Below are 26,373 nucleotides of genomic sequence, written 5' to 3'. Positions count from 1 at the left end.
CGACGCAAATCGGCTCATGGTCTTAATTTAGGTGACGACGTGTTTGCAGGACGACGTAGAAAAAAATCCAGTCCGGAGGCAGCCGGGAAGAGCAGTGGTGCTCAATACGCACGTGTCCTCTGCAACTACAGGAAACATTATGATGGGAGAACGAGGGTTAGTTTGCCGGACAATTCAACCCGACCTGCTGGTGATTCGTGGCATGGAGTGTCGTGTGTATGAACCACGGGACAAGGGCTGCATCAGCACGGGACAGTGGCTACGATGCCATGCAAATCGCGTGTGTGGATGTCGGAGTGGTCACGGTGGAGCTGGAATGAGGTGCATTGCAGGGTTCACAGATGAGAATCGCGAGCTCCGTCCGTACTAACTTGGGTCATAGTGAATGCAGGCACAGCTCACAGGTAAAACACAGGGTTCCCAATGCTGATTTTATTTCTGTATCTAATTTCCCATGGATTCTCATGGGATTTAGAAGGGAAATATCCGTAGGGTCGCACATTTGTATGTCAGACGTGGTATTGTTATGTAAATGATATGCATTGTCGTCTCAATTAGTCTTGTCGACCCCAAAGCTCATCAAAAAGAGAACAATTTGCAAACGCTTCTCAGTTAATTGAATTAATTGGCAATTCACTTAAAATGTCATTTAAGTAAAAGGTAGTAAATGGCAAAACAATATCAATTGTACGAGAACAATATGGTAATAAACACATACATATGCGTACATGATTAAGGCACTTTGCAGAGCATTCGTGCCCCGAGGCAATTACATTGCTGTTTGCCACTCTGCATGTAGCGGAGGATGTCAGTTTATTTCGGAAAAATACACACAACTAGATAAACAGGAATTGAGTCTAAGCAGTGTTTGCAGTGTGAATGCTGCATCCATAAATTACCCAACTAGTGCCTGTGCAGCGAAGGCTGTTGAGGGGCGGAGGGGGTAGAGTGGTGGGGAGCTCTACGTTGAATAATGAGAAGGTTCTGCTTGTTAAAATCTTAAGATTACAATTCGCAGAGCAGAGTGAAAACATTTTATAATAGCGGATGTAATCTGGCGTATCCCACTGGTCATGGTCGGCGACAGTACAGTTCATCACGGTCGACTCTAAACAGTGTTTGCAAAAAAAATAAATTGAGGAGCACAAAACAACACATTGAGGAAGCTTTCTTTATTTGTTTTTTCCCCTCGCAGCCACTTTCATACGTTGAGGGACCTCCCCAAATCCCTCACCCCCAGCCTCCACATGCTTCAAAAAGTGCCATGGCAGAACTTCTCACAAGACGACTATCTCCAAAATGCTCTGCACCGTCTGCCAAATCAGTCCCGGTTCAACTGCAAGAGCACCCCTTACAAACCCCAAGACCCTTAATGGAATTGACAATGTCTACTTCTCCCCTCTCATCTGACGCTACACAGCCCTGCGTTTCCCTCCGTTCCAGCAACCAAGGCCTTCTGTCAAAGTTCTTCATCAACCTTGGCTGTGTGAGACGTTGCTTCCTCCTCTGCTGCCCTCAGGTCTGGAGCTCCCTCCAGGCCGCCCAGACTGCTAACTCCTTGCTCCTCCAAAAAAGAGGGGGGGGGGGAGTTTCGTTACATAACGTACATATATAAATGTGTCGTTAAAACCCACCACCACCCGACACAGCCAACTAGTAAGGGTTGTCACGTAAACAGAACGTGGCCAATTCGTCACGAGTACAGCAACACCGTTGTGTTGGAGAGCCAAGCCACAACATTTACAATCTGAGTACGACGTTTCGCCAGTAATTACAACTAGCTTCATCAGGCGACAGCCAGATTTGTGGAGAAGTCCACCTGTTTCGTTCCTTATGTAGAGGCGTAGATGCGGTGACCACGCTTCTGCGCTCTTGCTCCTGTTCATGGTCAAGTTAAATCCCTTACTTTTTATTGTGCCGAAAAATCCGCTCCCCCCCCATACTGCACATCCCATTCTTTTGTACAGCAGCTTTAAAAAATTCAATTGTTTTATTATACACGTATTAGATTGAATTATACTATATCTTTTTTAGGGTTTTTCTGATGATGATGATGGTGATGAATCCAATATTAATAATATCGTCCAACATGCATGCAGACCTTTTTATTATTAAGATATATCGTTCAACATTTCATTTTAAATGTACTTCCAAGATTGTATTTCTAACCAAGTAAACTCGTGATAAAAAAGGTCCAGAATGACTCTCAGTGTAGTGATGTTTCGGGTGGTTGTCATGTGTGTACAGACAACAGGCATGTCTGTATGTCTGGGTGGGCCACACTGCCTGTTGCCAAACTTTGTGTTTGCTTACGCGTCCAAGCAAAATTGTCTCAGGCAGGGCCCTTCATTGCTGGGTTTACACACCAGTCTTGTGAACACACGGTAGCTTCAAGTGAATATGTACTCTCAAATGAAAGTCGACGCTTGATTTAGTTGTTCGCATTGGTTTGACGGTGAATAATTCCAAAGCTTCACGCGGAAGAAAATACTTTCCATGCGTCTCAGCAGTTTACATCCACGGCCGACAGCTTGCCGTGTTGTTTGAATTCTGTGCTGCATATGTGGGAGTGTGTGAGTGGGGGGAAGAGTCTTCTCATTTTCTATCATGCGAAGGAAAGAATGTTGTCTCTTCTACAGCTTTCCACTTTGGAAATTGGCTCCCGCTCAGGCCTGGAATAATTTTCTGCCATTCAGATTTGAAACGATTATCCCCATGCCGGCAGGTTGACACTTCAGTCAGTGCAATGTGTGTCTGTTCGGGAATACAGTGCATTACTGTGTTATTCTTTATGGGGGGGGGGGGGGGGTTACTGTCCTTGCAAACATGTTCTTTTTCTCATCAGGTTTAAAAATGTATAAGTCAAAGAATCATCGAGAACGATGTTCAATGGTGCCACATTTATGAACCGCATTTGCTGCTGCCCCCTTCGACTTGGTGTGGATGGAAGGGCAAGAAGACCAATGTTCAGGAGACTGGGTTCGTTTATCATGAGAGCCACTGTTGTCTTAAACGAATGCCTTCATCTACTGTTGTCGCCTCTTTGTAGGTCAAGGAGACACTGCGGCCATTGCTGCTGATGCCACCACATATTGCAATCTCTTATTTCTTTCATTCTTACAGTATCACCCTCATCTCTGGCTTTACATCTTCCCCTGCCAATCACCAGCAGTGATTTGAGAAAGCCTGACTCTGCTGATGAGACACTGTATGTCAGAACCGGTCCAGAGTTTGAAACAATGCTCTTTGCATTTTGACGTCAAGCTTTTGTGACTGCAGGAATTAATATTCTTTGGGTCTTTCGGTAAAGTCATGTAGATAGAAAAAAATGTAAGAAAAAAATTTAAATATAAAATAAAACGACGACGTCATCAGGAGGAAAGAGGATGAAAGATTTTTTTTTAAGTCAACAGCTTTCCCCCTCTTTCCTCCTGATGACGATCGCTTGTGTTGTGATGGAAACGTCGTAGTTTTTTTGTCTATTTTTTACTTATTATTTTTCATTTAATTTGTACCTATCTACGTGACTTTACCGATAGACCCAAAGAATAATGCTCTTGCAATTGTGCACTCCTAGAAGGCCGCGCGGCTGATGAGTGGTCTGAGAAAAGTGTTGTTTTTATTGTTGTATGTGGAGAAACGGATATGGGAAGGTGGATATGTGAAGGCTTGTTTATTTTGTTACCGGATAAAAGTGATGGTCAACGTTGGGTTGGTGCAGGAGGGACCCATGGGTGGTTCAGATATCACTCATCACTGATGTCAGCTATGGCCAGGAATCGAACTCAGATCAGCACAGTGTACTAACCAGTGTTCATTCACGCTCCCATCCCTACTTCTCAATCTAATAATAAGTCCATAATATATCATGTACAAACTTCGTTCAACGAGTCGCTGTAGTATATACATTGCTACCTAATGACAGAACTTAACTTTGTGCCATCACATACGCCCTACTTGTCCTAATGCACATAATTGGACTGCCCTGTTAGGCCTCATTAAGACTGGCATTGGTAGATAGTTGCCTTCTTGTCCATATGCTGCCACAATTTCGGCTTTGCTGAGCTGATGGCCGTCACATAGCCGTGTGCAGAATACGACTATTTCATCTTGTCGTCTCGTGAACGAGTGGAGATATTTCAGCGAGTAGTTTTAGTTGTCTTTACCATTGGCGGAGCAGCCAAATTAAAAGTGACTCAATACGTTGGCTGCAAACGCCACTGTGGTTACGCATTGAGCTTAGTAATTACAACATTCTCATGCACCGCGCTCTTTACTCGGCCGAACATCATGTCAGTAGGACACCGTCGCTTGGGTAATCGACGGGTGACATCAACCCGCAAGAGCCTATCATTAAAGTGTACACACCCAAACAAATGGACGGATTTTATCACCAGATGATCCGGCTGTCCGCATCACTTCAGGCATGCACAGCTGCTTTTCATGCAAATTCTAATGTGTGTGTTTTTGGTATAACGACCACGCTGAAGGTCACAACATTTCCCTCTCTTGTTCGTTCTCTCATTAGGCTCAACTTTGGAATTCCCTCCCTTTGTCTCTTTTCCCAAGCTCTTGTAAGTAACCTTGCTGAAGTCAATAATTGCGCTAAATCGTATCGATTATAACTTTGAGAGTCCTGTTTGCTGCTGGCCGTTTAACGTGTTGGGCCTTTGGGCTGGTGCTCAATAACTATTTATGATAATATATATATAATATTTCCCATGGAATTTATAATCAGCATATATTGTTAAAGTTTTCCATCAATTGATTAAAAACAATCTGATACTGATATGGAATATACCTATAATATTTGTAATAAATCATGTATTACAAATAATAGTACATGTGCAGTGAGTCACTTCAGAGGCACTAATAGGAGGAGGCATACACGTTTATTTCATACTTTCCACAGTATAGGGGATAACTATACTGTATATAGGTCAGGACAGCCAGCACACTGACGAGGAGGTGAAGACGTGGACGAAGACTTGTGAAGGTGACAGGTTCCATTCCCAAACCGCAGCAGCCCCGACCCAGCGTCGGGGCCTCCCTTTTATCCTCCCCAGCGTGGCCTGGCTCCGCCCTCGGCCACGCCCCCTTCTGGAACCTACCAGAAGGTTCTGGCCTCTGCCCCACGTGTCCCCTCTGTCACCGTTACCCTACATCCGTGCCTACCACGTGCCCTACTGGCAGACTGGCCGCTGTATCCTCAAATGCCCTTCACTGCCACACTTCACCTGCCCTGCTGGTAGACCGGGCTATTACACCCACGATCCCGCTTTCTACCAGTAACCAGCATTTCACGCCGTAGTGACCCATTCTATGTCACTACACACGTGTTTAACGTGTAATATTCTATCCATTGTTCCAAAGAAAGCAACTGTAGGCTGTGGTACAATGGCGCTAATCATAAATAATAGCGTTAAGTCATTTTCCGATCCAATGCTGGAAGGAGGCTTACACCATACTGTGCCGGTCATGGGTATTGTTCGACCATACTTCACCACATTGGCCAGTACGGGTTGTTGAAGGGACCAGAACAGGTTCAAATACCAATCACTACTGAAATGTAGCTGTGACCTGGAATTGAACCCTGGTAACTGGGTTCATAGTTCAGAGCACGAACCACCGTACCATCAATCTACCCCACAACAACAATGGCGTTAGATTTACATAGAGTATTTGAGGATGCATATACATCATTCAACTAATAGTTGAGAAATTAGCATGGATAATCATCATAATCGATCGTAGTCAATCCACTGCTGGATGAAGGCCTTTCCAATTATCGTCCAACTTCAGGATGCTGTAATATAATAATATACCCAGCACCTTGCATGCGAACATGATTTCTGCGCTCCATATACGGGTAATTTGGAAAGTAATATTCTTATACATTCCTCCAAGACTCAGCAAACATGAAATTCGCAGACAAAAACAATACGATAAAAAAATCCACCTTATTAAGTGAAACGTGCAAAACCTCAAACACTTTTTAAGCGCTGTCATAGGTGTTTGGAATTGCACGTTGGCTGCCATTTGATTGGGCATTCATTTAAACAGAGCTTGACGCAGTAAAAAAAAAGCCTGGCAGTCAGAAAGGCAGTGTTATTGAGCTGATGTTTCAGTAAAGCATTGAGTGAAAAAAAATGCACGCGGAGAAAAATACGTACACGCTTTGTGCGCCGTCTTGTTAAATATATAGACATTGTGCAGTAAAGTATGCTGTTGTTGTTGTAATAGCCCATTGAAATGAAAGTCTGTTTTATGTCCAATAAATATTTTCAACGTTAAAAGAAGAAAAATGGCTGAAATGAGTTCAGCAAGCAAAAAAAATATAGTTTACATTCATTGCTTTCTTTGGCGATGGCATAATTTGACCATTTTCCAAAGGATATACATAAGAAATGCTGTTTATAATGTCATTTAAAAAAAATTACTGTACCCAATAGAGTTCTCTTGACTACACATGCGCTTTCATTATTTTTGTTTTATTTCTTTAACCCAATTCGGACCCCTGTAAAAGCGTGTTTCCTCCTAATTTTCACAATGTTTTGGCTTTAAGGTTAGGGTCTTGTTCAAGGATTTCCTGTGCAAGCCGGTCGCTATTTCAATTTGGGTATGATTAATCGTTTTCGCGCACAATTCTGACAATGGAGCTCAAAGCACGAGACATTGTCACGGGCTGAGCACGCAAACCAAAATGGCTGCCCCCAGTGGTTTATTATTCTGAACCATGCAAGCACAGCAATTGCTCCTCTTTCTCCTCGCCAAGCCAAATACAAGTTTCGGCGTGTGCCCAGCCCTCTTAGCAATGGACGCGGTATTGTTTTAGCTGAAGGCTCAGGATGGGAGAATGGTTTTGGGGTCACCAAGACGATAACTTGAAACATTCCTATCAAATGCCCTCCATGTTACCGCTGTGGTTCATGCTCTTCTGACGAGAGCTCACGGCTGCAATGGGACTCGCCACTGGACATAATACAACGATAAAATATTAAAACTGCGCACCTTATTCTTACATGTACGCATGAGAGGACTTCCCACGCTATGAGGGTCATAGGGGTCATTTTACCATACTTCAAAACACTAGTCGGTGCGCATAGACATTGAGCATACAAGTTATAGTACGGCAAGTGAATTTGCTGCCCTGCTCTCTGTTGCTCACCGCATAACCCCAACAGCCCCATGACGACCTGTTTGTGCATGGCGGTCATCTTTTCAAGCACCAGCCAGGCTTGTCGCTTCCCATATTTCAGGAGATCGGGCGCTGTGAAACACTTGTTTTTGTTAAGTTCGTTGTCCTTCCCCGTCATCTCCGATGTGCACGGTTGGCTGCGAGAGAAGTTCAACATACATACATGCATGCAGACCTCAATATGTCATGGACTCATTCTATCGCACCCACAACACATTCAAGGTGATTTGGTGAGAGTCATAAATTATGTGTCTGTATGTGTGTGTGTGTATATGCATGTATAATCGCCATTTAAATGGCGTGACCATTTAATTGCCAAACACAAAACATATGTTTTTATATATCCTGTAGCTATAGATATATATATATATATAAAAATAAATAATACTGCTTCTGATGTATTTGAAATAATTAATGCGCATTACTACAGGTCAAATGTGTTGTATATTATATGCATTCCGTGTTTAGAGGGCATATGGGCCATACCTAATAAGTCACATTGCATCATTATTGCGTTACTCATCATACAAATGCACGTATTAGTGTAAACGAATACAGGACATGCGTATGTACAATGTACGCGTGTGCAAGATTAAATCAACCAACAGGCACCCTGTCATGTCAGATCACAGAAGAATAAGAAAAGATGAGCCTGGTTTGTGCTTGGATGGGTGTTTCGTTGGTTGTCCTTCCCCCGCACATCCGATGAACACGGCTGGCTACGTACGGTGCAAAAAAAGTTAGCAAATGCAGTTCCTAGCTACCAGGGCTTGCCAGGTGTTGTAGGCATGGGACTGCGAGATGGCCAGGAGATGGCAGTGCAGAGTGCCACGCGATCATATCCGCGCATTTTTGTGTCCAGGATCTCCGCTTTCCTCTCACATGCATCCGTTCTCGTGAACGGAATTGGCCACGCATCTCAATGCAGGACCCTCCTGACAAGAGTCTCAAAATCCGCGAGGGTTTCCTTGGGTGATAATTGGCATTATATACGACAGCATATGGGCTACAGCATCATCTTTAAAAGTTGCAGGGAGGGTGAATATTTCATGAAAGTCACTCTGATACAGGCAACGTTGCGTGGTTATACATAGGGGGGTTGTTTGATTGAGAAATATTTTGCAGGAGTTCACTAAACAGGGTTTGTCTATAATGAAAATAATAAATTACAACAGCAATAACATTAAATGTATACTAATTTCATAAAATTTGAGTGCGTTTCATTATATTTATAACGTTTTTGCCGCACTGAAGTGGTCTTGGGGAAATTGATGCAGTTAATGATACGATATCAGTATTTAAAAACCAGTCAAGTAATTAAAACAAATTAAATTACAGAAAGGCTTTGGAATTTCTTATAAGAAGCTGCCAACGAAAAGGAATTTTCAATAAACACACGAGAATTTGGCCACGGCATGGGTGATGAATATGCTCCAATTAGAACCTGATGAAAAATGACTTGATGACAGACTTAAACTGCAGAGTGATGTAAACACAAATACATCTTTTCAAAGGTTTACTTCCTTACTTTCAGTCAATCTAAATAATTGGACGTACATGTTTACATAACTAAACGTATGCTGAAAACCACATGGCTGCAATGACCATACTTTAGCAACAAAAGTATCATTCAGCCGATGAAATGAATCGCTTTCCATTAATTAAATTAGACAAGTTATTCAAATAACCCTCATACACAGATGGGGGTTATATCTTGAATAAGGGTTTTGTGGGCGCATTTCCAACTTTCAGGTGTATTGTATACGGTACAGTATTGGAATGTTGACAGTATGAACTTTCCATTGAAGATATTGAGTTGGCATAAGCTCCTCTTTCAGAGGATAGCGTTACGTTTTCGCACGGTTAACTTAAAAATAAAACACAGGATAAAGAACCGCGGTACAATTGCTTGCGCACTGCGCTATGAACCCCAATACCTGACTTCGATTCCTGACCACAGCTAATGTCAGTGGCGAAGGATATCTGAATGGCCAGCGTGAGTTCAACGTGAATAGGCATTCATTCGGCAGTGGGAAATATACGTGTAACGTCTGTGCAATGCAGCAATTGAAGTTGCATACTTCACGCGCGTCATGGAGTGCATAACGCGTGCAGCAAATTCATGTTCACATCAGTTACACGTGGTTGCACCACAGATGTGATTATATAGGCGATGCCCATTAGACATCCTTTGTAGTGAAATTATACGTAGTTTTCCCCGCTTGGCTTTAAGTGCACCGAAAACAGTTTGGCCGAACTCCACTGCTGTTTGAATAAAAGTTCACTCTGCACCGTCACTGGGGCTGTGCCCCGGTACCAAAAAGTATCCCGTTGTTCTGCTAAAGCAATTCGCTTCCAAGAAGCAATAACGTTTGCTGCGCCAAATGCACCTCTCCATTGTGCCCGGGACAGCTGAGACAAAGGTCTAAAGTGATCAAAGTGGAAGCTGCTAATAGACCGGGTGGGGATGGGAAGGTTTTATTTTTATTTTGTTTGACCGTGGAGCGGACTGGCATGACAAGTTGGTGCTTGTGCAGTCCTGATGATCGAACCCTCCCTCCCCCTTTCCAACTTCAAAGCAGCTGGATGTTGCGAGTCCAGGGTTTTCCCTTTCTCTGATGTCTCTGCTGGCTAGCGGGGCACTTGCCAAGCAAGATGAGATGATTTACATTGATAATTGGTTCTTTACCCTTCTATCTGGCAACAAAACTGACACCTTTTTGCAAGGAGTCATGTTTGCATAGACCGCAATACCTGCAGTCATAAATACAAACAAAAGACATAACTCTGATAATGTGCACTGTCCCTGAAGTTGATTGGTCCACACCCGAGACAGCTTTCCTTCGAGCCTAGTCTCATATGGGTTGGACCAAATGACGCCAAAAGGCGCACAACTCAAGGACAATGCACCATCAGAGTATGAGAGCTCGGGGCAAGCATCTACACTATGGGGACCTCATTTGCCAGTAAAAATATGATAATTGGTTCTTTACCCTTCTATCTGGCAACAAAACTGACACCTTTTTGCAAGGAGTCATGTTTGCATAGACCGCAATACCTGCAGTCATAAATACAAACAAAAGACATAATTTCTGATAATGTGCACTGTCCCTGAAGTTGATTGGTCCACACCCGAGACAGCTTTCCTTCGAGCCTAGTCTCATATGGGTTGGACCAGATGACGCCAAAAGGCGCACAACTCAAGGACAATGCACCATCAGAGTATGAGAGCTCGGGGCAAGCATCTACACTATGGGGACCTCATTTGCCAGTAAAAATATGATAATTGGTTCTTTACCCTTCTATCTGGCAACAAAACTGACACCTTTTTGCAAGGAGTCATGTTTGCATAGACCGCAATACCTGCAGTCATAAATACAAACAAAAGACATAACTCTGATAATGTGCACTGTCCCTGAAGTTGATTGGTCCACACCCGAGACAGCTTTCCTTCGAGCCTAGTCTCATATGGGTTGGACCAGATGACGCCAAAAGGCGCACAACTCAAGGACAATGCACCATCAGAGTATGAGAGCTCGGGGCAAGCATCTACAGTATGGGGACCTCATTTGCCAGTAAAAATATGATAATTGGTTCTTTACCCTTCTATCTGGCAACAAAACTGACACCTTTTTGCAAGGAGTCATGTTTGCATAGACCGCAATACCTGCAGTCATAAATACAAACAAAAGACATAACTCTGATAATGTGCACTGTCCCTGAAGTTGATTGGTCCACACCCGAGACAGCTTTCCTTCGAGCCTAGTCTCATATGGGTGGGACCAGATGACGCCAAAAGGCGCACAACTCAAGGACAATGCACCATCAGAGTATGAGAGCTCGGGGCAAGCATCTACACTATGGGGACCTCATTTGCCAGTAAAAATATGATAATTGGTTCTTTACCCTTCTATCTGGCAACAAAACTGACACCTTTTTGCAAGGAGTCATGTTTGCATAGACCGCAATACCTGCAGTCATAAATACAAACAAAAGACATAACTCTGATAATGTGCACTGTCCCTGAAGTTGATTGGTCCACACCCGAGACAGCTTTCCTTCGAGCCTAGTCTCATATGGGTTGGACCAGATGACGCCAAAAGGCGCACAACTCAAGGACAATGCACCATCAGAGTATGAGAGCTCGGGGCAAGCATCTACACTATGGGGACCTCATTTGCCAGTAAAAATATGATAATTGGTTCTTTACCCTTCTATCTGGCAACAAAACTGACACCTTTTTGCAAGGAGTCATGTTTGCATAGACCGCAATACCTGCAGTCATAAATACAAACAAAAGACATAACTCTGATAATGTGCACTGTCCCTGAAGTTGATTGGTCCACACCCGAGACAGCTTTCCTTCAAGCCTAGTCTCATATGGGTTGGACCAGATGACGCCAAAAGGCGCACAACTTAAGGACAATGCACCATCAGAGTATGAGAGCTCGGGGCAAGCATCTACACTATGGGGACCTCATTTGCCAGTAAAGAACCAATTATCATATTTTTACTGGCAAATGAGGTCCCCATAGTGTAGATGCTTGCCCCGAGCTCTCATACTCTGATGGTGCATTGTCCTTGAGTTGTGCGCCTTTTGGCGTCATCTGGTCCAACCCATATGAGACTAGGCTCGAAGGAAAGCTGTCTCGGGTGTGGACCAATCAACTTCAGGGACAGTGCACAATATCAGAGTTATGTCTTTTGTTTGTATCTATGACTGCAGGTATTGCGGTCTATGCAAACATGACTCCTTGCAAAAAGGTGTCAGTTTTGTTGCCAGATAGAAGGGTAAAGAACCAATTATCATATTTTTACTGGCAAATGAGGTCCCCATAGTGTAGATGCTTGCCCCGAGCTCTCATACTCTGATGGTGCATTGTCCTTGAGTTGTGCGCCTTTTGGCGTCATCTGGTCCAACCCATATGAGACTAGGCTCGAAGGAAAGCTGTCTCGGGTGTGGACCAATCAACTTCAGGGACAGTGCACATTATCAGAGTTATGTCTTTTGTTTGTATTTATGACTGCAGGTATTGCGGTCTATGCAAACATGACTCCTTGCAAAAAGGTGTCAGTTTTGTTGCCAGATAGAAGGGTAAAGAACCAATTATCATATTTTTACTGGCAAATGAGGTCCCCATAGTGTAGATGCTTGCCCCGAGCTCTCATACTCTGATGGTGCATTGTCCTTGAGTTGTGCGCCTTTTGGCGTCATCTGGTCCAACCCATATGAGACTAGGCTCGAAGGAAAGCTGTCTCGGGTGTGGACCAATCAACTTCAGGGACAGTGCACATTATCAGAGTTATGTCTTTTGTTTGTATTTATGACTGCAGGTATTGCGGTCTATGCAAACATGACTCCTTGCAAAAAGGTGTCAGTTTTGTTGCCAGATAGAAGGGTAAAGAACCAATTATCATATTTTTACTGGCAAATGAGGTCCCCATAGTGTAGATGCTTGCCCCGAGCTCTCATACTCTGATGGTGCATTGTCCTTGAGTTGTGCGCCTTTTGGCGTCATCTGGTCCAACCCATATGAGACTAGGCTCGAAGGAAAGCTGTCTCGGGTGTGGACCAATCAACTTCAGGGACAGTGCACATTATCAGAGTTATGTCTTTTGTTTGTATTTATGACTGCAGGTATTGCGGTCTATGCAAACATGACTCCTTGCAAAAAGGTGTCAGTTTTGTTGCCAGATAGAAGGGTAAAGAACCAATTATCATATTTTTACTGGCAAATGAGGTCCCCATAGTATGATTTACATTTTTACGTTGAATTCCTAATGGGCGCTGTGCGGTTTTTTTTTTATTCAGACGAACACTTCGACGGTTCGACCGGAGAAAAAAAGATTATGCCGTGCAAATGAAACAAAAAAATTCTCTTTAGATTACGCTATTAACCCATTGCTTGGAATTCATATTGAGCAATGTCATCTGATCGGTTAAGTCATCATTTGTGAACATTAACAATAATGGTGTGTGTCTATATAATATACGGTATACATAACCAGCAACACCGTATGTAATATACTTGTCGGTTTGTTAACAGTACGTTTAATGGCGAGTTGCACTTTACGCTGTACAACTTGTTTTCTATTTAACCAAGTGAATTCGTTCACGAAGGCGACTCGTCAGACTGAGAAGCCGCTTTGTTCTGCCCAACATTTGGACAAAGTCTCCGGACGCATGCGTCATGTAACGCAGAATTATCATCGTCTGCACGTACGAGCATGACATCAGGCTTTCAACCACTCCGCACAATCGTTGCGGCTCTCTTGACATTGAAAAAAACCACCGAGGCCACCTTGCCTGTGGTCACACACATGGGGACCATTGTCCTGAACGCTGGCGCTTGGTGACCCTCTCTGGCTCTAGAGTTGACTCAATGCGGTGAGCGGGCTTTGAGTGGCTTGCGTTACGACATGCTGCTTGGCACGAGGATTAAACACCTGCGCTGCTTGGTAACGGATCACGGCACGGGGAAAAGGGAGGGGGGGGCTGTTGGGGCCGTGGGTGAATAGAGTTCAATTAATTGAGGAGCGAGACATTTCTGCTTCAATCCCCCACCATACTCAAACGCCATCCTGCTAATCCCCGTTGCACCCTCCTAAGTTGCGCCACTGTTGTGGCTGGCTTAGTGCGCGTGGCCCGGTGGGTTTCACGGTGAGCGCTGCGTTGTTGAAGATGTGGGGTTTTTTTTTCTGTCGTTAATTGGTCTACACGATGTCCATCCGCCGGTTATTGTGATGCGCGAGCGAAGCCCACACAGTTGGGACATTTGATTTAGAAGAGGGTTTGATGCTGAGAGGCTCTTAATGGGAAATGTGTAGCTCTTTATAATGGGCTTAATGTGATTCAAGATGGATGCTAGAGTTTAATGGGACTTGACGGTTCCAGGAACAGCAGCGGTACGGGCACTTGAATTGATATGCTGTAGCCACCATGCCAACTCTAATAGCCCCAGTGTTTTTGACCAAATTAGGATGTTCTAGCATATGGGGCGTATAGCAAGGTAATAAGCCCCTCTTTATGTTATTTACGATGGAATACTGGTCGGTAAGCATCGTGGGGGGCTCGCAATTGGAAAGGTCGAGAGTTCAAATCCCAGTCCGGGGTAGACTCAGCTCTTTGTCCCCCGAGGGTCAATAGAATAGGTACCACTTCATGCGGAAATCAGCAGTGACTGTCCTTTCGAATCACCTGCCCCTGACGTGGTAACATGGAATGCCCACCACTGCATGTTAACTGGAGACGAGTGATGCCCCGTGCAATTGAGCGGGATTCCACTTTGATTTGTGTTCAACATGGAACACTGAAGAGAGTAAAAAAAATTATTCAGCATCAGCTTAACCTCCTCGATTTGACGTTTTTTCAATACTCTAATATAGCCTCAGGTGATATGGACCAACTTTTCACATCTGCCAATCAACATAACCTCTTGGCGCACGTAAATATTTTACATGCATTTGATTTAAAAGGATTGGTAAATTCTGTATTGATAAAACAAAACGGACTGTGGGAATGTTAACATTGGTATTCGGGGAACTGATATCCTAGTTGTCCTTTTCTCGCGGTGTTTACAGTCAGTACATTTTGATTTGCGCTATCAGAAGCGGTTCAATTATATCTGCGTCGCGCGCCTGTTCTCACAGATGTGCGCGTGCTGAGCAGGGAGCCCGAACAAGTAAGAGGTCTTCAATGCGCTCCTTGCCCATTGGAAATAATTCCAATTATTTACCCGTGAAAACTTTCACCGAGTCTCGATACTCGTGTTCGGGAGGGTTTTGCATCGGGATGTTTTGGCCAATCCCATTAATGAGTGTTTGCACGTGGAAGGAAAACAGACTAACCCCTCCCCGCCCCCACAGATAAAAGGGGGTAACACTCAACGCTTCCATATCCCGCCCACCTAATTTCCCCACCACTACAACACCCGACAATCCGTGGTGGTCTCCCGTACAAACACTACCCAAACACATTTAGGGTGCTTCGGTCATGTAGCAGAGAACCTCCTGGAAGCTCAGTGTTGTTTACAGCAATATTCACAGCACTGCACAGATGTTTTTTGTTTGTTAAATAACAATGTGATAAAAATGTACGTATGTTCGAAAGTTTATTTTCTAACATGCGTGAATTATATAAGCTTGTTGATTTGGCTAACTAGATAGATGATGGGCAATCCATAATGATTTGAGACAGGAACACAGAGGTGACTGGCCTTATAATTGGCCGAGGTGTAAGTCTCATATTAATCTAAGTTAAATAATAATTTACAACCCTTACGACAATCCACTGCTGGATAAAGGTGTGTGTTGTGCCATGTCAGTTACGGCAGTTGTTTGATCGTACCTCCCTGTGGTGATTCGTGCGGGTTGACGAACGGGTGTGGGTGCAGGCCCAGTTCTGATGTTACTTGTCACTGACGTTCGCTGTGGCGAGGAATTGAACTCATGTCCGTCGGGTTCACAGCACACTGCGCAAACACACATCGCCATTACTGCGTATAATGAATAGTATGTTCGTAACATCTGCGTTTCAAAGTTTTGTTATTTCAAATGCATGATTCCTAACAGTCAGATGACAAGGGATGGACAATCACAATGCTTCGAGATTGAGACAGTGATAGAAACAGTGTCTTCAAACTCTTTGGTTCTTTCGGTAAAGTCACGTAGGTATAAAATAAAATAAATCACGAAGTTTCGGGCGCAACGCAAGCGTCCATCATCAGGTGGGAAAGGGGTAACACTCAACACCTGATGATGGACGCTTGTGTTGCGCCCAAAACGTCGTTATTTTTTTTTTTTATACCTACGTGACTTTACCGAAAGAACCAAAGAGTATGGATTCCTGCAGTCACGAAAGCTTCAAATCAAGATTCAGTGTCTTTAAGTTTGGCTCACTTTTATTTCCCATCTTTTTAAAGTGATCATAAAATGTAATACATTGTTTCATGTCAATGATAACACGATTGAGACTGAATAGTGCATTATACGCTTCCAAAAGCATATTCAATGCCCAAATGTTACATGACGTACATTTCAAAAGTATGCATTTTTTATTACATCTGTACCGCAAGGACGCCTTTAATATAGAGCCAAGCAGCTCATTGGTGCCCTTCTGAAATAAATAAAATCTCTACGGATCTATCTATCTAAGTAACTATTGGAGAGATGGGAGCGCAGTGGCTCGTTCACTAAAATATAAATCCGGCGACTTGGGTGCAATTCCTGGCAACAGAGGACCTGAGCGAGGACGTCAGCTACAACTGACATCTGGGCCGATCTCTGGCTGCTCTGTCTCCTCGTCCGCCGACCATCATTTGACTTGCATCCCACTGGGATTTTTTCACACAGCGTTGGTGTACGGTGCTTTTTCTGCAATATTTTGCTGTCTTTTCTTGGATTTTCTGTTTGCACATAGTCACTTTAAGATGTTTTCTTGTTCATGTTTTTGTTTGTTGCGGTTGCACCCGATTCAAGAGCCGAATGGCTCACAGGGCTATACCTAATACATGAAACTTGAAACTTGAATCATCGGTCAGTGTGGGGTTGGTGATCAAAGAAGAGTCGCGATATGGCATGGAGAACCCTACGCCGAGCAAGGCTGTAAATGATTATAACATGTAAGTGACTAACAAAACATTTAATGTCCGATTGATTTGGCCCACTTAGGCACAATTCTCTTGATTAAAAAATGTACCTGGGGAAAGATCTCAAGCAAATGTTAGTATGACCAATGAAGCCCTCCCTTCTATTCACGTCCCTCCCCCCCAGACCCTCCCCCTTTCTCGTCTCTCTTGACCCCCTTACAAACACAACACTGGAGGTGAAACCCTGAAATATTAGCCTCAACAAATTAGAGGGGGGGGAGGGGGGGGGAAACTGGGTTCCGTTAAGGCTGCTCCCAAGTGCTAATGGCGCTGTATGTGAGCACCGGAGGGACCGTTTGACTTGGCATAGCCGCACGTCACTACGTACACAGTCCCATGGTCTTGATTTCTTTTCTGCAGCGGCAGCAGCAGCAGCAGCAACCAACGGGACTACAAAGGAAAACAGCTGAGTGGTGTTTAACTTTCTGTGCGCGATTAACACGCCAACCCTTCACGCCAAGATAAAATGCTCTCCGTTCAGAAACGCAACTTGTGTGTGTGTGTTACATTAACATGTTTTCACAATTTCCCACTTATTCGTTATGCAAATAATCACGGGTAAGATTTGTTGCCGGCAGAATTTTTATTTTTCTTCAGTAGGGAATATGTCTTTTTTATGTTTCTTTCAGGAAAATGTTTAGGAAATTTCGTAGGGACAGCTTACTTTTTTTTACACTGTTTGGAAGTGTAATGGATTTAGAACAATTGTTAACATTCGTTTAGTTCTTTAGAAAATAAACAAGCGGTGAAAATGAATGTGATGTCTGCGGCGCCCCCATCAAACTGTCATCTTCACTTACCAGTGTTTATATGAATCAAACGCTGAATGGGATGACATTTTATGGCAAGGTAATAAACAACTAGTCATTGCATATGCAGGACATACATGTATAATTATTTATATATACACATACGTATGTATGCACATACAAATTAGCCGAATGAGGCATTTTTTTATATTTCGCCCTCCTATATGCCAGGACGGCTCAGATCGCTTTACGTCACAGCTCATCTCAGCAAATTTGGAAGGACACCCCCAGTGGCAGCTGTCACTGTGTGCATGAGGTGACTGCACCTGGCTCTCCAAATGGGCATTAGTCTGCCAGTAGGGGGTGATCATTGCCATGTATAATCTAAATTGAGTGAATTTGCAGTGACATTTGCATATTTGGAAAATTTGTGCCCGTGCCCTGTAAAAATAAAAAAATAAAATGTCTTGGAAGACTAATTCTAGATTTGAAGCTTTCGTGACTGCAAGGATTCATATTCTTGGGTTTTTTCGGTAAAGTCACGTAGGTAAAAAATTTAAATTAATAAAAGTAAAATAAAAATTAAATAAAAATCACGACGTTTCAGAGGCAACACAAGCTTCCGTCTTCAGGTGGAACCGTCACAGCACGATAGCTGTATCAAGTGAGAGAACTTCCATTAAAACAGTATTCGTATATATACTGGTTGAGTGTGGGAGGAGCCAAGGTAGGCCCTGAATATTATTTTTGTGAGGTTCGGTGCGGCTGAAGACTGCAGAAGATTCTGCCGCTTGCATTCGCAAGTGCACGACAAACCTTACCCGCACACACCTTTCCAGCCAACCTTGTCGTCGCTGTAGCAGCAGCCTTGGCATATCGCCAAACATTCACCTGCAGCACCGGTGCGCTATGACTCTACTGGCGCCCTCCTGGTGCGCGTATCTTAAAAAGGGCCACTTTGTGAGCCCTCGTACGGGAGAAACGAGTCTCTGATCTCGGAGGGCACTTTCCACCCACCCACCCACCCTAGATTTTGTTGACGTTTCTGAATTAACTGCAGATTGTATCGACAATTCTTTCATTTACTCGAGCATGTATGCCATGGGGGTGACACAGAAGTCTCGGTATGCTGTGTGTGTGTAAGTGTGTACGTACGTACATGTGGGGAGCGGTGGTGCAGCGGTTAGCGCGCTGCGCTACAAACCTGGCGACCCGGGTTCGATTCCCGCTCACGGCCAACACCCAGTGACGATTATCTGAACCGGTCCTGGGCCTCCCCTAGGTCGACTCAGCCGCAAATGAGTACCTGGTACGATGTGCAAACATCGCCACTGGGGAGACAAAGGCGGCCGGGCGTGGTGTTGGCCACCCACCCCCTCGTGTGCCGTGCTGGCCTTCATAGGTGCTCGCTAACAGCACTTGCCCCTACAGTCTGTTAAGGCTATACAGGGGATCTTTGTACGTACATGCGCGTTTTTTTTTAAGTCTGAGCGGGTGGCGGTTCAGTGGTTTGAGCCCCGTGCCATTAATCTGGTGACCAGAGTTTGAGTCCCGTCCATGGCTAACATTAATGGAAAGCGGTGTCTGAAGTTGCCCTGAGCCTTCTCAAGGTTGATTCAAGCACAAATACAACCTTGTGCAAGATGTAACGCATAAGCAACGGGAAGACAACACAGTTTGGGTGTGGTGCTCGCCACACGATCCCGCCATGCATAATGCTGACAATCTAAATGCTGACAATCTGACAATGATAGGAGCTAGCGAATAAAACTTGCCCAAACAGTCTGCATGGGATTCGAGTCTCTTTTGGACCAAAAAAAAAAACATTTGTCGTGCTTTGACATCAGTACCGGAGAGAAAAAGGTGTCCGGGTGTAGTACAGGACCCACTAGACCTTTTAATATTGGATACCAGCTTTAAAAGGAGCTCACGAACAAACTTACCCCTGGAATTAACGGTGTTTACTTTCTCTATAACATGTTAACAAGGAATATTTATTGAACACATTTAAAATACACACATACGTACGTGACTTATTTTTGTTTGACAACTTTCAACGAACAGTTAATGTGTGCGTCGTTAAACAATGTGCAGTCATGTCTCGTGCCTCTCTCTGCGCTCAGCGATCCGTAACAACCGGGTGAATGCAAAGGCGTTCATTGCACACAGTGAGTGAGTTGCAGTTTTGACAGGCAGTAATTACACAAATTAATGAATATTGTACACATTCCACTGAACCATGAGCAATCATGAAACATGTCTGTCACTGCCGATGAGCGAGGATAATAACAGGGCGTATTGCTCCCTTGCATACCAGAATCCTCGGGTATTGTGAAGGAAAGTTATGGATCTTATGATTCCCAGTGACGAATATTCTCAACAGTTGCACGGGGCTTCCCACACGCTCCTTTTCCAAAGCTGGTTTTAGTGGTCAGACTAACCATTGGAATAGCATTGAACCACATCAATACCGGTTCGTATGTACGGATAAGCAATTACAGGTGGTAGCGGTTAAGTGTGCCATTTCGAATAGTACTTTCATTCGCACCGTGTGTGCATAACAAGGTCGTAATTATTTATATATATTTGGGGGTGGACATCCCCCCCAATATTCAAGTATGCTAAAAATGTCCCCCCCAATATCTTGTTATAAAATAGATTTCTGTTTATATAATTGTGATTATGGTTGTAATTTATTAATCCCTAATCTCTGCCATTACATACAATGAAACAAGAAATGGTAAAAAAAGAAAAAACAGAGAAATGTAATACAATACACGATTAGACATTATTGTAAAAAATAAATAAAAAGTCCATCCTGTCTAATCCCTAATCTCTGCCATTGCATACAATGAAACAAGAAATGGTAAAAAAAAGAAACAACAGAGCAATGTAATACAATACACGATTAGACATTATTGTAAAAAATAAATTTAAAGTCCATCCAATGTGTCAGTGATTTTTTTTATACTTTAGGCAGGAAATTCGTTTTCAAATTTAGATTTTTTTTTCTGGGGGGGGGGGGACCCCTTAGACCCCCTGGAAGATTTGGTCCCCCCCCAATGTTGACTCCATGACTACGGCCTTGGTGCACAATGTAGTGTAAGGGACGTGGAGCGTTGACAAAAAAATGCCGGTAGTACGGCTCGTCGGCTTTTCTGGGCAAACTTGGTGGTGTTTCATTCTTCACCTGAGGACGGCTGCTTGCGTTGTGGCCGAAACGTCGTGATAATTATTTTATTATGTTTTATTTTTATTATTTTATTACTTCCCTTCTACGTGACTTTACCGAAAGAACCAAGAAGATTATCTGGGCACGTTCAGCTCGTGGCGCACATTCTCATGGTCGTGCCCCGCACCTGCCGTGAGATACGTGGGCTCTACGGGACTTGTGGAAACTCACGGAAAGCGGCGGAGCGTTGGCTGCTGTTCTGCTGAGACGTTTCGTCTCGTGTGTGTGTGTGTGTTTTCCTTTCAAACATTTTGGTCCCACGATCATCGTTCTGGAAATCGCTCTCGGACAACCCTCAAAGTGGGTTGTCGCCGTCAATGGAATGCGATGTACGGCTCTCCCAAGTGTCTCAGGGTAAAGTTTCTTGTTCTGCCCTCCATGGGACATGGGCGGTGCAGTCTCGCCATGAGCGGTGAGTGATTGAAGCCGCCCCCGTTGCCCGAGCACAAGCTGCCTTCCACCCTCATGTGGGTTTGACGTTATATATTTATCTATCTATAACCTGGCGTTCGCATTCATCACTCAACTTCCTTCCTCGCCTCGGTGGCTCCATCGCGCTTTCCGTTCAGGTGCTTTCGGAGGTGCTCCTGTTTTGTAGCCTCACTTGGACCATCAAGGACGGCATTGTTATAACACCAGCAACAACAACACCCGCCATTAAGTGGCGGTGATGCGACTACAACGTCTGTGCCAGGCCAGGTGCACTTTTAGGCCACGCGAAGTGTCGAAGGCTCGCTGTTGGCAGGAGGTCACAGGGCAGACCCCGGTGCCATGTGTTGACTGACTGACATGACTGGCAGATGCACCAGCTGTGCCCCCTACTTTGCCAACTTGCTGCATTGTATATGCCCGGCGCTCAGCTCGTTGTTGTGAGCGTCACTCATCTGCCCTCCGTTGCTGTTGGAGGGCGACTGCCTCCAACTGCCCAGTAGCATCCTTCACGAGCCTCCTCCACAGAGGCCAATTTTGACACCGCTGGTACCAGTCTACGGAAAGTCCACTCAGCTCCACAGCTTCCTGTACCGCATCAGGCCATCTCTTCTCCAGCCCGTGTCGTGCATGTTTAGCCACCTCCATCCAGCAAAACAGAAGCTGCTCGGGCATGCGGTGACTGGGCATGTGGGAGTGTTCCAACACTCATTGTTGCACGGGCACATTGACATGTTTGGTTTCTATTGTTATGGCATTGTCTAGTCTGCATCAGCTACAGCACGCTGAAGTTCACTCACATCCACACGCCTTCTCCAATAGAATGCAATTTAAAAAAAGTACTCTCCTGCAGTAGTTCCTTAATTCACTGCTTGACGAATGCACTCCCAGTGCTGTGTCGATCATGGGGTTTGTTTGACGGCACTTCAGCATCTTGGTCAATGCGAGCTGATAGAGAGGTTGGCCCAGGACGGGTCCAGATAGCGCTCGCCCGCGCGTGTTAGCTGTGGCTGAGAATCGTACTCGGATTTCCTAGCTCAAAGCATAGCGCCCCTAATAAAGGCACTGCCTCTCCACCCCTTGTTTAACTCAACGTTACCTCACAAACCACCCCATTATTCCTGGTGCTACAACCCAGCACATCCTCTTGACTTCCGTTTCATAAGGGTTCGTGCGTCACTCCTCCCAGAAGACAAAGCCTTTCCTTAATTCCCCATGTGCATATCCCTGATGTTTCACAATGCGTTTAGGTATGTGCAAGGGGAATGTGCACGTATATACATACAATCCTTGGGTTGATCAAGATTTAGTCATTTGGGGGTTCGGGGTGGAAAGTAATGCACTGTGTAACATCAGCCATACTGCAGAGCAGTGCCATGTTAGTTAATACCCGCACCGCGAAACCTCGACTGGAGAACTGCTTCCCTGTGGATGTCAGATATCTCAACCGGGGTCGTGACCTCAGCTCACTCTTTAACCATCTCCGCACGAGTTCTTCCTTCCTGGACCGTAATGTGTGAGTTATCAGCCACTCTCGATTGATTGCCACATGAAGGCTTCTCCGTGTTAAATCTTGACTTAAAGCTTTCGTGACTGCAGGGATTCACATTCTTTGGGTCTTTCGGTAAAGTCACGTAGATAGGTTCAAAGAAAATAACAAAAAAATAACAAAAAACTACGACGTTTCGATCGCAACACAAGCGGTCGTTATCAGGCAAAGGGTTCTCCGTGCTGTCATATTATCTCCAGTCCTAAGCAGAATTGTGTTTGTTTTGTTGGTGCTCCTTAGACAGACTTTGATTTAATCGCTCCATCTCATCCCCCTCGGAACAGCTCCCCCTGGATGCATACGTGCAAACGTGTGTACATATCCTTGTTGGGTAAACCGATGTCTTTGCGATCCGCATTAACTAATGCGTTATTGTACACGGCTAACATGAATGGCGAATATATCACAACCGGCACCAAGCCTCTCCACTCACCAAACCGCAATGGCCAGTGCGGTGATGATGGTCAAACACAAACAACGCCCATGACCGACATGGCATGTGGGAGGCCTTCATCTGCAAGTGGAGTGACACCGAGTGAAACGTAGTGGTAGTCGTATTATCATCATCAGCCATGATTTATCTACTGGTGAATGAGCACCTCCCCAAGATCATCACCATCCATCACGGTCTTACGAATCAAAAATCCATCAAGTTCCTGATCTCATTGCTCCATCTCCACAGTGGTCGTCCGGTTTATGAAATCATGAAAGAAACGTGAATTCATCAAAAATTACCACAATTTCAAATCCATCATGAACATAACAAGACAATTGACCATAGAATATATTTTACCTCTCTGCATTGATTTTCGCTCATCTTTCTATGTCTTCGGTATATCTTCTACGGTGTGTGACCTGCTTTGGCGGACACTCTGTCACCCGTTCAACTGCCAGTGAACAACCCTTCTGGTCACATGTTCTGCGCGTGCCCCTGTTGTTTTTACTTTTCCTAACAGTCAAAATGATTTATCTCACTTGCATTTGTTCTCTGGTCCATGTGCCCCTCTTTCTGTCTCTCAGTATGATTCCTAAGCGTGAACACCACGTCGTCGAGTCTTTGTGCGCGCGTTTCAGACGTTGTTCTACATTGTTTGTCAATGTCTACTTTCTCTTTGGTTTTTTCGGTAAAGTTGCTTGTGTTGCTTCCCGAAACGTCGTGATTTAATTTATTTGTCTTCATTTTTATTTATTTTATTTTTTACCTACGTGACTTTACCGAAAAAAACAAAGAGTATGGATCCTTGCAGTCACGAAAACTTCAAATATAAACTGTCTACTTTGTTTATGATCCATTTTTTTATAGTTGGTAATACGCAATGAGAGAAAGCTGCTAAAGACCGTCCGGCATGGGGTGGGCTTGTTGCGGCCTTATGCTTCACAGGGAGCTAAGGTAAGTAAATAAGAATACGCAATGACTAACATCGTTCCTCTTTAGGCACAGTGGTATGCTGCTTTTCATGATCAAATTTAGTTTTACAAAATCACTTCAAATCGCCTCTCAATTTAGTCCCGGCACCAGCACAAAGTAGCCAAGTTTCCCGGAATAAGTGCTGCTCTTGGGTTGTGGTTGGCATCGCTATAAACCTAACTCAGTCTGGCTCCACAAAGAAAAATATATATGAATGACACAGCATTCAATACTATTTACTCTTCTTCTGCTACTTTGTTGTAAAAATAAACTTTTTTTTCGTACACTCATCATATATCAGGCAAGCCTTGTCGCCAAACTATAAAAAATATATGCACTTAATACTGGGCATTTTCGACAAGACAAGCTCTGATAGATAAATAAATAAACTGTTATGGATGGACAGCCACTATACGCTAAGGTTACCTGGTATTGTTTATCGTTTCCGTGCCTCGGGACTCGTGTACAAGGTCGTGTCCACTCCACGTGGGTGTTTATGGCCCAGACGAAAGTGTCGTGTCCAGGGACCAGCACTCTCAGCCACAGCCTCCCTCGAAACTGCCGCACTGATACCGTCGTCCTTATTGCCAAATGACTCTCGCATATTTGCCAAGGTGAAACACGTAACGAGCCCAAAAGAATAGTCCACCCCATAGTCAGTGCCGGATTAAGCTAGTGCTGGGGCCTGTGGCATATGTTATAAAGGGGCCCTAAATACAATAAAAAACACGTAAATATTAAAACACACACATTTTTTCACTTGCATAGTAAAGTAATTGAAAGTTTTTCATTTGCTATACGGACAGTTAATACGACAAATCGCTACCTTAAACACCCAGTCGTTCATAAAAGTTGAAGGCAATATAGTACTATAGTAATCGAGCAAGTGCAGAATCACCGGACCGGAATTGATAGCTTGAAAGTATTTAGCGCGGGGCCCTTGAAAGTGCGGGGCCCGTAGCATATGTAGCTACTACGTGTGTAGCTACTACGTGTGTAGCTACTTCGTGTGTAGCTACTACGTGTGTAGTTACTACTTGTGTAGCTACTACATGTGTAGCTACTTTTGCTACGGGGATAATCCGGCACTGCCCATAGTGGATTCAGTGCTGTGCAACGCTTCTTTCAGTTCTGTAAAATATTCGTATTGTTGTTATATATTGTTATTATATATTTCTTGTTGCATAAACATGAGATAACCGTAAACGCTTGTTATCTTATTTATTTACGTTCGTGCAGAATTGGCCGGCATTCCCCCAGCGTTGCGTAAGATAATTGCACTATATTGCACTATGTGCATTTTTTGTACATACGTCAAACGCCTCAAATGAACACAGACTTGCAGGTGTTGTGGTTATGAGCAACGACACGTTCATTTAAAAGTATATTTCATTAAATATTATACTTGATTAATTACAGCTTACATGTTCCGTGTGTGTGTGGGGAGCGGTGGTGTAGTGGTTAGCGCTCTGCGTGACAAACCTGGCGACCTAGGTTCGATTCCCGCTCACGGCCAACACCAGTGACGATTATCTGAACCGGTCCTGGGCCTCCCTTAGGTCGACTCAGCCTCAAATGAGTACCTGGTGCGGTATATAAACATCGCCACTGGGGAGACAAAGGCGGTCGGGCGTGGTGCTGGCCACCCACCCCTCGTGTTCCGTGCTGGCCTTCATAGGTGCTCGCTAACAGCACTTGCCCCAACAGTCTGTTCAGGCTATACGGGGGATCTTTATCTTTATATATGTACATATGTAAGGGTTATGTAGAGACAAAGGCAACCGTGTGTTGTGCTCACCACACCACCCCGGTGTGCGTGTACTGGCCTTAATAGGTGCTCACTAACAGCAGGTTACCTGTGAAAATGTTGTCTTTGTGTATGAGTGCATATGTGGGATTGCAGTGAGGAGCAGTCGTGTGTAGTGGTTAGCGCACTGCGCTACGATACCGGTCTTCATATGTGCTCGCTAACAGCACTTGCCCCAACAGTCTGTTCAGGCCAGAGGTGGGACAAAGTCATTGTTATGCAAGTCCAAGTCGAGTCTGAAGTCATCAAATTCATGACTCGAGTCTGACTCGAGTCCAAGTCACATGACTCGAGTCCACACCTCAGAGGTGGGACAAAGTCATTGTTATGCAAGTCCAAGTCGAGTCTGAAGTC

General features: G+C 44.4%; 1 long non-coding RNA gene across 1 annotated transcript; it reads right to left on the bottom strand.

The window, feature by feature from the left end:
* Nucleotides 1–7,274: 7,274 nt before the first annotated feature.
* LOC133349577 (uncharacterized) lies at nt 7,275–23,725 on the bottom strand. The gene is made up of 3 exons (XR_009755961.1): nt 23,598–23,725; nt 15,546–15,669; nt 7,275–7,335 (listed from the first exon to the last, which is right to left on the bottom strand). It is a non-coding gene; the product is annotated as an uncharacterized LOC133349577 (long non-coding RNA).
* Nucleotides 23,726–26,373: the final 2,648 nt, after the last annotated feature.

Source organism: Lethenteron reissneri, chromosome 30 (genome assembly GCF_015708825.2).
Source record: "Lethenteron reissneri isolate LAM-NWPU_2019-01 chromosome 30, ASM1570882v1, whole genome shotgun sequence".
Lineage (NCBI taxonomy): Eukaryota > Metazoa > Chordata > Hyperoartia > Petromyzontiformes > Petromyzontidae > Lethenteron > Lethenteron reissneri.
This window is presented reverse-complemented; position numbering and strand designations above follow the sequence as displayed.